This window comes from Dendrobates tinctorius, unplaced genomic scaffold, assembly GCF_039654945.1.
Source record: "Dendrobates tinctorius isolate UK_male_01 unplaced genomic scaffold, ASM3965494v1 ptg000098l, whole genome shotgun sequence".
Taxonomy (NCBI): Eukaryota; Metazoa; Chordata; class Amphibia; order Anura; family Dendrobatidae; genus Dendrobates; species Dendrobates tinctorius.
The window spans coordinates 31,993,099-32,007,126 of record NW_027361766.1 but is presented as its reverse complement, the minus strand read 5'-3'; the positions used below and the strand labels follow the sequence as shown (position 1 = coordinate 32,007,126).

Here is a 14,028-nt window from a genome sequence, read left to right as displayed (position 1 = left end):
TGTACTAATGGTGAGCATGGTTTTCAGGTAGTAGATGCAAATACTTATACATTACAGCTACGGTCAGTGCTATTACTTCAGCATTGTACCTTCAAAACTGCTGTCACACTGGAAAGCGCTTGTACAATGTAATGCCAGCTTCTGTATAAAGTTTAAAACAGTGTTGTCATTGCTCTAGTAATTAAAAGGATCATGATACTATTAATACTTTATCGGTGAATAACTGCAACTTCAATAAAAACCCCATAGGGACCTAACGAACGAAAAGTACATCTGTATTACACTTGCCAACATGGGAGAAATAGTATTGTGGTTTCATGGGATCAGAAGTAATCAATGCTTTAAAATGAGACTCCGAATCTGCAGAAAGTTACAATGTACAAGATCAATATGTTTATTCTCCAGAAAAAGCTATTACTGACATCTTAATGCGCTCTAAATGTGGAGGCCTTTTTCTGAAATGCCACATGAAGTACAGGGAAAGTCTCTCCCAACCAAATCAATGCTGTTTAATCAAAGGTCTCAAAGCGTTGTGGGGAGAGCAGTGAGCTGGAGCTGATACAGTGTAAGAGAACGAAACCCTGGAGACTGGAAAGCACTGTGCCAGAGTCGGAGTCTTGCTTCACCTGCAAAGAAATGAACAGTCTGTAATTTTCTGCTGGCTTGGAGGTAAAATCCCATCATTCAGCTACTTTCCTGCCTGAGAACCCCAGAAGATGAAGTCTATAAATACAAGGTAACCATGGCTCAGGCCTGATATTCCAAGACTAAGGAATAATTGCTCCAACAGATTAGGGTTTATATTTTTATATATTTGCTTATCTTTTGAGTTGGAAAAACCACCTACTGTGTCACGTTTCCAATAGACCTGTGCATTGGACAGATCATGCTATGTGTACATAATCCAAGAGAACTCATTTTTACATTTCTATAGTAAAATATTGTTACAGACACATTTGGTGTGTTCATGCTTATGCTTATAGTTTGAGTACATAAAGTAATGTACGCAGGTAGAGCAGCGCTGTATTGACAGTCCTAGACAGGGTTGCCAACCATACAAAATTTCCAGGACAGGCCATAAAAATTGGCCACATTTTTTGCCCTCTCCATTAAAAAAATGTAAGGTGTCCATGATTTTTTTGAAGCTGAATAAACTTGTAAAGATTAGTTTGACTGTATCATCATCTTGCAGTTTACAGTGAATGCAGCTGATGTCTTCATATCAAAATTATGTTCTGTAGACCTGTATAACTTGTAATCATATTGATTTTCTATTGTCTTCCAATGTGTCTGTAAAAAACATTGTCCGTCCGTGAATTTTTGGTAAGCTGTCCAATAAAAAAAAATACATCAAGTTGGCAGCATTGGTCATAACATAGGTGCCAAGCCAAGGGAAGACTGACTCCAGTGGTTACCAGTTGCAAAATTAAATAACAGTTGATGAAGCACTCCTATATTTAAAGAAACTTGACTGTCACCCATGTTCAGAAAACAAAGTTTCAGCCCTCCGTGCATTAGCAATAACAGAGATACAAACTTGTGAATTTCTTCATATAATTCTCTCTCATCCTCTTGCTCTTTATCATGAAAAATATTTTAATAAGGGCAGAGACAGACTGCCATATTTCTTGTGCGAGAATCGCATCGCAGAAATCGTACTGGCTGTCGGCTCCCCTAATCTGAGCTTGACAGCTGCATAGGAATCCATCACGCTGTCTTGCTCAGGTCAGGAGAGGTGCCTGGCCAGTCTGTGCAGTGCGATGCGATTCTCGCACGAGGTATACAGCAGTCTGACTCTGACCTAACATAGAGTAAATCGACTGATGTGCCCCCTCACTAGATCAAGGAAGTTGGTAGGCATAAAACCTTTAAGTAGCATATATTAACTCTTTATGGCCTAGGGAATTTTTCTTTTTCCTCAACTTCTTCCAAATGCCTTAACTTATTTTATTTTTGTGTTAACAAAGACATTCAGTGGGGAAAATAAGTATACACTGCCTATTTTGCAAGTTTTCACACCTACAAAGAATGGAGGGGCCTGCATGCACAGTGTCCTAAAGTGGAGACAATGAGTAAGAGCAGTTTTTAGCATGGTACACATTACCTTTTGTTCCCTTAACCCCTTAACGACCGCCGATACGCCTTTTAACGGAGGTAATTAAGGGTACTTAAACCACAGAGCCGTTAATTCACGGCGCTGTGGAGTAAGTAAATAGCGACCCCAGTGTCAGATTTTCTCCTGGGTCTCGGCTGCCAAGGGTAGCCAAGACCCCAGAGAACATAAATCGGGTCGGTTTTTACCGACCCTGCTTTTGCGATCACCGTTATTAACCCTATAATGGTGACTGCAAAAAAGCCGCAATTTTGCATTTAATTTCTTTCCTCTGATGTGATCGCACATCAGAAGAAAGAGAAATAAGGTCCCCGATCCCCCTGGTACCTCTCGGTGGTCCAGGGTCCCCTACTGGTGGTCCTGTGTCCCGCCGACGTCCTCCAGTTGGTGCCGCCATCTTGGCTCCGGAAGAAAATGGCGGGCGCATGCGCAGTGCGCCCGCCACGAATCTGCAGGCTCCGGCTGGCAGATTCCATTCATTTATTTTGATCACTATGATAAACTATCATAGTGATCAAAATAAAAAAATAGTAAATAATCCCCCCCATTTATCACCCCATTAGTTAGGCAAACATAATGAAATAAAGAAATTTTTTTTTTCGTTTTTCCATTAGGGTTAGGTTTAGGGCTAGGGTTAGGGCTAGGGCTAGAATAAGGGTTAGTGTTAGAATTAGGGTTAGGGTTCAAATTAGGGTTAGGGTTAGGGCTAGGGTTAGAATTAGGGTTAGAATTATGTTTAGGGCGAATTAGGGTTAGAATTAGGAATAGGGATTAGGGTTGGGGTTAGGGTTAGGAGTATGTTGGGGTTAGGGTTGGAGCAAGAATTGAGGGGTTTCCACTATTTACCAACTTTGGGGGTCTAAAAATTGGGGGCTTAAAAATCACTTTTGCAGAAATAAAAAATGATTTTTTATTTTCACGGCTCTGCTTTATAAACTTCTGTGAAGCACTTGGGGGTTCAAAGTGCTCACCACATATCTAGATAAGCTCCTTCAGGGGTCTAATTTCAAAAATGGGGTCACTTGAGGGAGGTTTATACTGTTTAGGCACATCAGTGGCTCTGCAAGCGCAACATGACGCCCGCAGACCATTCCATCAAAGTCTGCATTCCAAAATGGCGCTCCTTCCCTTCCGAGCTCTCCCATGCACCCAAACAGTGGTTCCCCCCACATATGGAGTATCAGGGTACTCAGGACAAATTGCACAACAACTTTTGTGGTCCAGTTTCTCCTGTTACCCTTGAGAAAATAAAACATAGCAGCTAAAAAATCATTTTTGAGGAAAAAAAGTGATTTTTTAGTTTCACTGCTCTGCTTTATAAACTTCTGTGATGCACTTGTGGGTTCAAAGTGCTCACCACACATCTAGATAAGTTCCTTAAGGCTACTTTCACACATCAGGTTTTCGGCGTCAGGCGCGATCCGGCGTCGTGCCGGAACGCCGGATCCGGCAAATGTTTAGTAAAACCTGATGTGACGGATCCGGTTTTCTGCCGGATCCGTCTTTTTCTTGACAGACAAAACCGGATCCGTCTCATCCGGTTCATCCGTTTTTCTATCCGTTTTTCGACGGATTACGCCGGATCCGGTTTTTAAAATTGACCCTTGTGGCCTTCCGAACGGGATTGGCTACTGGAAAACTATATATAGCATGTTCCTACAGCCCTTCTTTGACAGGTTGTAGATGAGAAAGTGCAGGTTGGAGAGAAGAGCAAGTACTGGCGAAGATGGATGTTGTCATTGGAAATATTTTGAAGAATTTGGCGGATTTTACAGCGGAGGCAAATCGTTTGAGGGTGATTGTTCTGGAGAAGGAGAGAGCGAGACAGCAGCGCATCAGGCATCGTAGACGACGTTTGTGGATCCACCCCATCACAGCCAAGAGAATGACGCGTGGGGTCTATTCTACACTATGCATGGACCTTCGACGAAACCCGGATAAATTTTTTGGATATGTTAGGATGAAAATGGAGAATTTTGATTACTTGGTGGAGCGCATTGCACACCTCATAAGAAAAGCGGACACCTATTGCCGCTTCTCAGTTTCACCCGCAGAGCGTCTGATGGTGACTTTAAGGTAAGCCACATTTATTGGATATGATCGCATCAGAGCACACTTTCACTGCAATCTTGTTGGTGGTAATTTGTATCTCCAAGTGTTATAGGTCAGTTTTGGTATGTAATGCTGTGATTTAAAACTAATTTATTGTTTGTTAATTCCCCACAGATTTCTTGCAACTGGAGAATCCCTTTCGTCACTGCATTTCCAGTACAGACTCGGGATTTCCACCATATCTGGAATTGTGAAGTACACATGCCGTGCACTGTGGGACTCCTTAGCTGAAGAGTTTTTACCAGAGCCCACAACAGAGAGGTGGATTGAAATTGCTGACAAGTTTCAACAGATATGTCAGTTTCCAAACTGCTTGGGCGCTGTGGACGGGAAACATATCCGCATTGTAAAGCCAGCTGGATCGGGATCGGAATATTTCAATTACAAGAAATATTTTTCAATTGTCCTCATGGCCATCACTGACGCGGAATACAAATTTATTGCGGTTGATATTGGGGCCTATGGCCGCTCCAATGACTCTCAAGTTTTCAAACTGTCTGCCATGGGGCGTAAACTGTATGGAAACACCTTCCAGTTCCCACCACCTAGACCGCTGCCGCAAACATCTGGTCCACCTATGCCATTTGTCTGTGTAGGGGATGAAGCCTTCCAGCTGTCAGAACACCTTTTGAAACCGTACTCTAGCAGAGGATTGACAAGACCAAAACGCATTTTTAATTACCGCCTCACAAGAGCAAGAAGAATGGTTGAATGTACCTTTGGTATTCTGACAGCCAAATGGCGGGTCCTATTGACTGCGATCAACCTCAAGACAGAAACTGTGGACGAGGTGATCAAAGCGTGCGTGGTACTCCACAATTTTGTTATCTGCAAGGAACCCATTTCCATTGAGGACACCTCTGAAGAAACCACCTTGCAAGATTACCATGACATTACCACTAGAAGTTCTGTGACGGTTTCAGTAATGAGGGACAATTTTGCACTATACTTTATGTCACCTCAAGGCAGAGTACACTGGCAGGATGACAGAGTGTGAAAGATTTGTGCCCTAACCAAACTTGTGTACCTTCTGTACCAACAGTATATACCTTTGCCAACCAAAGTTGGCTATCTTGTCATGGTCTCTATTTTTAGCTTTAGGCCACAGGTGTGTACCTGGTTGTGTTTTATGCAAAGTATTTCACCTTTTAACAAAAGTTGAGTACATTGTTAGGAAATCACCAACAATAAACACAACTTTTTAGGTGAAATACTTTGCTTCAAACACAACCAGGAACACAACTGTGGCAAAAAGCTAAAATTTGCCCACAGTTATATACCTTGTTTTGAATACCATTTCACCTTTTAAATACCCTGTATTTAACCATTTTCGCCGCAGAAAGAAATGACAGACAACCAGTGTAAAATAATTTAACTTTTATTGAAAAATGTTTTTTTTAGTAAACTTTTTTAAAATTTTAATAAACATGTTTAATAAAAATTTGAAACTATAAAACTGAAACCATAAAACTGGTCATTTTTATTTAAATACACACATTATAATTCGGTGTAGTGTGTGGTGGAAATACTGCTGTAGGGGCTGCGGGACACTTCGACACTGGGAGTGTGGAGAGAGGACTGGGATCGTGGTGGGGAAGGAACAGTTAGAGGTGAAGGTGTGGAAAAAACTACAGAATGGGTGGACATGTGGGAAGCAGAAGAGGTGGTGTGTGGTGGAGTGGAGGGTTGGGCAGGGACTGTAGGAGCAGATGATGTTGATGGCAAGTTGTATGGGGAAGGAGTTTGGTACGGGGCAGGTTGCTGGAAGTGGGGAGATGTCTGGTACGGGGCAGGTTGCTGGAAGTGGGGAGATGTCTGGTACGGGGGAGGTTGCTGGAAGTGGGGAGATGTCTGGTACTGGGGAGGTTGCTGGTACTGGGGAGTTTGCAGGTACTGTGGAGGTTGCTGGTACTGGTGAGGTTGATGGTGCTGGGGAGGTGGATGGTGCTGGGGAGGTGGATGGTGCTGGGGAGGTGGATGGTGCTGGGGAGGTGGATGGTATGTAATAGGAGGGGGAGGATGGAAAGTGGCTGGAGGTGGATGGTATGTAATAGGAGGGGGAGGATGGAAAGTGGCTGGAGGGGGTGTAGATGTAATAGAAGGGGGAGGATGGAAAGTGGCTGGAGGGGGTGTAGATGTAATAGGAGGGGGAGGATGGAAAGTGGCTGGAGGGGGTGTAGATGTAATAGGAGGGGGAGGATGGAAAGTGGCTGGAGGGGGTGCAGGTGGAGGAACTACTGTGGTGGGAGGAGGAGGAGGTTGGGAGGTAACTTGCTGGAGAGCAGCGTGGCATGAATGCATTACATGCATCTGCTGGGCAGGAGAGAGCGTTTCCATGCGCTCCACAACAGACCTGAAAAAGGTGTGGTTTGGCGAAGATCTTGCTTCTGAATGCATGGTTTGCAGAAGTGTCTTCACCTCCAGAATGCTGGAGTTGATCTGCTGATAGCCTGCGGAGATTTGCTCTGACAAGACTTTTAGACAGTTCTGGAAAGATGCATTCAGATGCAAGAACTCTGGCACATAAGTCTTTTCCTGACCCCTCTGCCGCTGCCGCCCAGTACCCGCAGGTGTACTAGAGGTGGCAGGGGCAGAAGGGTGGGGTAAAGGGAAAGCGATCTCCTCACCAGCAGCTTCATGTAATGTAGGCGGCCACGATGCTCCTGTGCTGGTGGATGGGACAGATGGGTCGAATGTGTGGGAAGGCTGGGAAGGTGCAGATGTACCGGGGCGGTCGAAGTGTCCCTCGGTGCCGGTCTCCTCAGGGATCGCCTCAGAAGGGTCCAATCGTGCCGGCTCCCGAGTGCTGCTCACCGTGCTGTGGAATAAAGAGAAAAAAAAACAATTAAAATACTGACATGGTATGGCCCTGGCTGAAAAAAAAATTTACATCTAACATTTTTTTTCACATGTGGTGTGTAATATTTACCTTCTGGTGACCATTGTTTCCCGGAGGAACGACAGGGCTTCTGCGTACTTGTACTTGCTCCTGCGTCCTCCAGATCCACTCGGGGCCCGCATCTCTTTATTGAACTCCTTCTTGAAACGATCCCTCACAGACCGCCACCGATTCACAATTCTGTTCCCTGAAACGAGAAAGGAGTGGTTAGTATACAACATCAGTGTTTCCCAAACTCCAGTCCTCATGGTCCCCAGGGGTCATGTTTTCAGGATTTCCATAGTAAATAGAAATCCTGAACACATGATCCGTGGGGACCACGAGGACTGGAGTTCGGGAAACACTGGTTTAAATCAAGCAACCGGTACTGTATATACTTACGCTCTGTAATCTGGGCCCGAACATCGAGGTCCTCCCAGCGGCCCACAAGGAGCGAACAGATTTCCTCCCAGAGTCGTCGGGTAAAGATCAGGTCAGTGTGGCGGCGGTCAGCCATATTCCAGAGCGGCTCCCTTTCTCTGACGAGATCGATGAGGCGGTCCACATCAATCCCTCCATCCTCAACGTCAGAGTCGGGAGCACGCTGTGAAGGCTGTTAAAGAAAAAGACAAAAATAACATAATTAGCCTCCACAAAAGAAATGAAATAAAAAGTGCAAAAAAACAAAGCAAAAATATTTATACTTACACGCTGGTGACCGCCGCGTTGCTGTCGCCGACGACCCTGGGAGGCACTGCGAGGACCTCTTGGCCAAGCACCAGATTGGGAAGACTAGAGAAGAAAACAAAAAAAGTTATGTCTTTGGATGTAGGCATTTGTTTGCTGTGTGTGGTCTGCAGAACATTGTTTTCTATGTGTTGTGTGTAGTGTGATGTTGTGTTTCTGCGTTTGATGCAAAAAACTTACCAATTGTGAGCCCACTCCAAGTGTCTGTCCACCCCTTCCTTCTTCTTCTGGGAGCTCCTCTTCATCTTGTAAATCCTGTTTTGAAATAAAAGGCAATGAATAGACATATATTACAGAGAAGATGGATTTTGGAAATAAAAACTTACCGTCAAACGCTGACGATGCGAGGGAGGGCTCCCAGAAGATGATGTGCTGTCTTCCTGGTGGCCACACTCCATGCCTGTGGGTGGTGTTCCAGCTGCTGCCATTGCTGCTGCTGCTGCTGCTGCTGCATCTATTGGGCGGCTGTTGAATAAAGAGAAACAAAGGGCCAATGAATATCTTGATATTCAATAGCCCTAGTTTGGAGGAATGGGTGATTTGATAATTACCGTCTCTCATCTGCTGCTGGACTCCCCTCCCGTTGTTCAGCATGCTGCTCCAATTGGGGTGGTGCTGATGGTGCTGCTGCAGATGTCTCCTGCCTTCTCCTGCGCCTGGTTGCTGTCTTGGGTGGCATGTTGGGTGTGGCTGTGGGTCCCACTGTCTTGCTTTTATATATGTCTTGTGGGCAGAGCTACTGAGCAAGCTCAGACCAAAAAACCGGATCCGGCCGCCGGATCAGGCTTTCGCCGGATCCGGCGCATTGCGGCGCTCATAGGCTTTCATTGTGTGAAAAAGCCGGATGCGCCGGATCCGGCGTGTCCGGCTTTTTCGCCGAAGACAAAAAACGTTACAGTAGACGTTTTTTCCAGACGCCGGATCGCGACACATTGCGACACATTGCCGGATCCGGCGAAAACCGGATGAAACGCATGGCCATCCGGCGCTATCCGGCGCAAATGCAAGTCAATGGGGGGGAAACCGGATCCGGCATTGCATTTCGCCGGATCCGGTTTCTGTCAAAACCGCCGGATCGCGCCTGACGGCGAAAACCTGATGTGTGAAAGAGGCCTAAGGGGTCTAGTTTCCAAAATGGTGTCCCTTGTGGGTTTTTTTTCACTGTTTAGGCACACCATGGGCTCTCCAAAAGCAACATGGCGTCCAATCTCAATTCCAGCCAATTCTGCACTGAAAAAGTCAAATGGTACTCCTTCCCTTCTAAGCTCTGCCGTGCGCCCAAACAATTCGCACAACAACTGTGGGGGTATGATTTCTCCTGTTACCCTTGTAAAAATAAAAATTTGGGGGCGAAAAGATCATTTTGATGGAAAAAAATGATTTTTTTATTTCACGGCTCTACGTTATAAACTTCTGTGAAGCATTTGAAGGTTCAAAGTACTAACCACACATCTAGCTAAGTTCCTTAAGGGGTCTAGTTTCCAAAATGGGGTCACTTGTTGGGGTTTTCCACTGTTTAAGAACATCAGGGGCTCTCCGAACGCAACATGGCATCCGATCTCAATTCCAGCCAATTCTGCGTTGAAAAAGTCAAACGGCGCTCCTTCCCTCACGAGCTCTGCCGTGCGCTGAAAAAGTGGTTTACCCCCACATATGGGGTATCGGCGTATTCAGGAGAAATTGAACAACAAATTTTGTGATTCATTTTCTCTTTTAACACTTGTGAAAATAAAAAAAATTGGTTCTGAAGTAAATTTTTTGCAAAAAAAAGGAAAATGTTAATTTTTTCCTTCCACATTGCTTTAGTTCCTGTGAAGCACGTAAAGGGTTAATAAACTTCATGAATGTGGTTTTGAGCACCTTGAGGGGTCTAGTTTTTAGAATGGTGTCACTTTTGGGTATTTTCTGTCATGTACACTCCTCAAAATTACTTTAAATATGATGTGGTCCCTAAAAAAAATGGTTTTGTAAATTTTGTTGTAAAAATGAGAAATCGCTGGTCAACTTTTAACCCTTATAACTTCCTAACAAAAAAAATTTTGCTTCCAAAATTGTGCTGATGTAAAGTAGACATGTGGGAAATGTTATTTATTAAGAAATTTGTGTGACACATCTCTCTGATTTAAGAGCATAAAAATTTAAAGTTTTAAATTTGCAAAATTTTTTTGGTGATGACCTACAAAATGTAGCGTTTGTATAGATTATTACGATCAGTATACTTTCCAGATGAGTTAGATCTAAATACATCCTTATATCTAAATATATCTTATCAAATTGTACCCTAGAAGGAGTAATTGCGCCAACTAAATGACCATCTGAAGTGGCAAGGAGAATGTTAAATGTCGCATGAACTATATGGAAATTGTACATCCAGTCTGTCAGTGGCTTCTTGTTATCTCATCAGAAGCAAGGGGGGTTCATATGTTGGTTGTTCACCTCCCTATAGATAATTTAGTATCAGGAACTGCTTACAATACACAGAGGGGTTATCAACAGCTCTTCTGACTGCTTCTGACCTAATGAGTGAGCTCCATAAAAGCAACCGCAAATTATTTAGAAACGGTGCGCTGTATATTTTATTTCATATAACATTACCCAGCAGCGTATCAGTGATCTTACACATGGCTGCTTTCTTCCAAAATCAGCTACAAAATAGTCCATGGGTTGTGTCAGGTCTATTAATGTAATAAAAAAGCCAAAATACAGACCACAAAATTAATGGGCAGTACAGAAATAAAGTAATAAGCTAACCAATCAGGCAAAGATTCAATTTTGAATAATTAAAAACTGAATAAATTAAGATTTTGATATCATTACAAAGAAACCTATCGGAAGTAGGCAATTTTATGGTGCTGAAACGAAAGTTTTGCACATGATTACACAAAAGTCACATTTATCAATGTGGGGGAATTCCACCAATAATAATAGTAATTCATTAAATTAATAATTTGTGCCAAAACTGTGAAGTGAAAAGTGTTCATGGCTTGCTGCTTGGCCAAGATTTGGACACAATCATTACATACAACTTAAAAAAAAGTGGCAAAGAATTGTGCATATCAGCAAAAAGACAGCTCAAATGTAGCAAAAAAGGGAACTTGCAGGCATGCTGTAAATGTTTGATGTTGCTACATTGTCTTTGACTTCTCTATAATAAGGGCATCTAGGCAGTGGCATAACTACAGTCCGATGGGTCCAGTGCAAAATTTGAATCTGGGTTCTCCCCTCATGTTGCCCCCAGGAAGAAGCACTAGCAAAACGCGCGGCGGGGTCTGGGAGGGACAGTGTGCCACTCGGTATCTATATGCTCAGCGAATCAACAGGTAATATGTATGAAACATAGCCTGGTTCATCTTGCAAAAGGACATTATTATTATGGTCTATTGTATACTAATCACTGGATCTGTGCTGTAGTACAGGGGATCTCTTTTCCCTAGTGACATTTATTTATATACTAGATGGAGGCCTGATACTATCACATCAAGAGGGTGGTAATGTCACGATGGAGGCAGGCTTTGTGGGGCGCCCAGGCGTTCATGAGCGTGACACAGTGCAGGGCCGTGGGGTACTCGGGGGATGGTGTCACGGCGGCGACCTGGTCCGTGGCCCTGGGGTGTCCATTAAATAAAAATGATGAAAGGGGAAGGGGAAAAGTTGTTGGTTGTTGAAGTGTGGTAAAAATGAAGATAAAGTTTATAGATGGTTAAATACGTGACACCACCTGTGGTATTCTGGTCAGAGGTGACCAGCGCTGTGGTGTTGTTCCCCTGAGACTGTTGATGTGGCGCAGCTGAGGTGAAAATAGCTCTCCACAGGTAGAGCAATAGTCCCAGGGCAAAGATGTTAAATTAATGGTCAAAATGGCTGTGAACGTTGGGATGCAGAGAAATGAGAGGAGGACACAGAGACGTGCAGTTTCTTTACCTTTTACTGGTAATTGGTTGCAATCCGGAGTACCACATACAGGTGATGGAATGAGTCCGGCTCGCCTGGAGGCATTCAGGGGATCCACCTTGCCAGGTGGGGGTTTAGGACATTCCTTCTGCGCTTTGTGTGTGGGTCTCCGCTGTTTATAACTAAGCTGCGACCCTCAATTGCGTGATGATTTCACTAACCTGTACGGCTGTCAGCATGAGCCTATTCCACGGGTACCGTCCTTTTCACTGTCAGCCCCGGGCTCCTTATCTGCTGCCGTGCCCTCAGGTGTGCAATGTCGCACAGGAATTTACAATCCCCTGTACTTTCAGATTCGGCGATCAGGACATACAGCTCCTGACCACCAAGGACTCTGACGTCCCTTTTCTCTCTATTAGCGCTTCACTCTGGGGTCTGCTATATGCAGTTTTTTTTAGCTTCCCCAAAGCCTCTTCTCTCTGCTATTGTCCTTCCCTTCCTCGCCGATCAGCTCCCTGTCTTGAACTGACTGGATCTTCCAGAAAGATCTTTTTACCTCACGTTTTAAACTGCCTTGTCATTTTCCTCACAGCTCACAGCTGCTCTTGTTTCCATGACAACCCCCTCAGCTCACTTCTAGCTGACTCACCAACCCCCTCTGCTGGCCAGAATTTATAAGGTAGCTCCCTTTTCTTACCTGCAGTAGGATTTGTGATTTAATCTATGTTACCTGACATGCGGGTCCCCTTTCTGCCTCCAAGCATGACTTCACCTCTTAAAAGGGAGGCAATGTCACTGTGACAACCAGACTCTGGGGTGTCACATTTGCAGCATTGAGAATCTCTTCCCGCATGTGCTTACCCACCTATGCACTCTCTCTTTCCCCATGTGGTGACTTCTCCCATCTGTGCTCTCTTCTTTGACCTGTCTACCCCATGTGCTATCCCCTTGTCATGTTTCTGCAGTAACTTGGAAAGACGTCCTTTTCTTTGATGGTATATTCTTGGTATTTTTTTGATGTTGGCGTTAATATTTGCTTTTTGAAGGGGTTTTCCCATGAATGAAGGTTCATTTTAAAAATTGTCTGTGTCTCACCGTGTACAGAACATACTACAGCTCCTGGGCAGGGGATGAAGCAAAACACAATCCTGACATTACAGCAGCAGATCGCAGAGGATACATTTTGTGAGGTAAAGTATTGTTTAAAAACAGTTAGTGAAATATTTTACATCACAAAATGAATTCTCTGTAATCCCCTGCTGTAATGTCAGTATTGTCTATTGCTTATTCCCCTGCCCAGGAGATGTGGTATGCTCCGTACATGGTCAGACACAGACAATTTTTAAAATAAACTTTCGTTCATGGGAAAACCCTTTTAATGTGACCGGCTTCCTCTGCCTGTAGACACGTTGTGCATCTGCCACCGGGATCAGCCAAATGATTCACTGCGCCTGCGCAGAATTCACGCAATGGCAGTAAATCAGACAGCCGCCATCTTCGTGCAGACAGATAGCGGCGGTCACATTAAAACTGCGAATGCGCTCCTCCTGTACAAAGATGGCAGCGGTCAGTGAATCATTCGGCTGATCCAGCCGGCGGCATGTTCGCGACGGTGTTCCGTTGGTGGTACCATGCAAGAGGCTGCGTACGGCGTATACAGTGTGTGATGAGTATGGCATATACAGTGTGTGTGTGTGGTGCGACGGTGTTCCGCTGGTGGTACCGCGCAAGAGGCTGGTACCACCAGCAGTTTTCATATTGAGATACCCATCACTTGGGTGTCCCAATATGGCAGTCAGTGAATTTCAGCCGCTGGAATTCTGGGATCCGGAGACATCTGGAACAGAATGTGACGACATTACAAGGTAGTTATGTAATAAGATGCACTGCATTTAGTTCAATCATGTTAACACCTGATTTGCTGAACTATTGTTTACTGATTGCTGGATCTGTGTGTTAGTATAGGGGTATTTCTTTTCCCCGGTATCATTTATCTATACTGTATATGCACTGCACTTTAAGTATGTTAACACCTGATTTGTTAAACCATGCTTGCAAGCACTAAAGATTTTGTAGTCATTTTTTGTGTGCCTGGATTTTTTGGAAAGAGATTTCTGTTTGGAGTGATTGCAAATTTGTACTCCTATGCACCTACATGGGTATTTTTAAAATTTATTAGACATGGGGACGCTCTCACGATCACGTGTGTCTGGATGCAGCGAGTACCGCAAGGCGAACCCATATGACACATGTGACCCTGGATACACTGCCTCCAGTGGGGCGAATT

General features: G+C 44.3%; 1 long non-coding RNA gene across 3 annotated transcripts in view; it reads right to left on the bottom strand.

The window, feature by feature from the left end:
- Nucleotides 1-376: 376 nt before the first annotated feature.
- LOC141099199 (uncharacterized) overlaps nucleotides 377-14,028 on the bottom strand; it is a 93,830-nt gene continuing 80,178 nt past the window's right edge. For all 3 annotated transcript variants that reach the window (XR_012234450.1, XR_012234449.1, XR_012234448.1), the window contains one exon: nucleotides 377-626. This is a non-coding gene — a long non-coding RNA (uncharacterized lncRNA). The remainder of the gene's footprint in view (nucleotides 627-14,028) is intronic.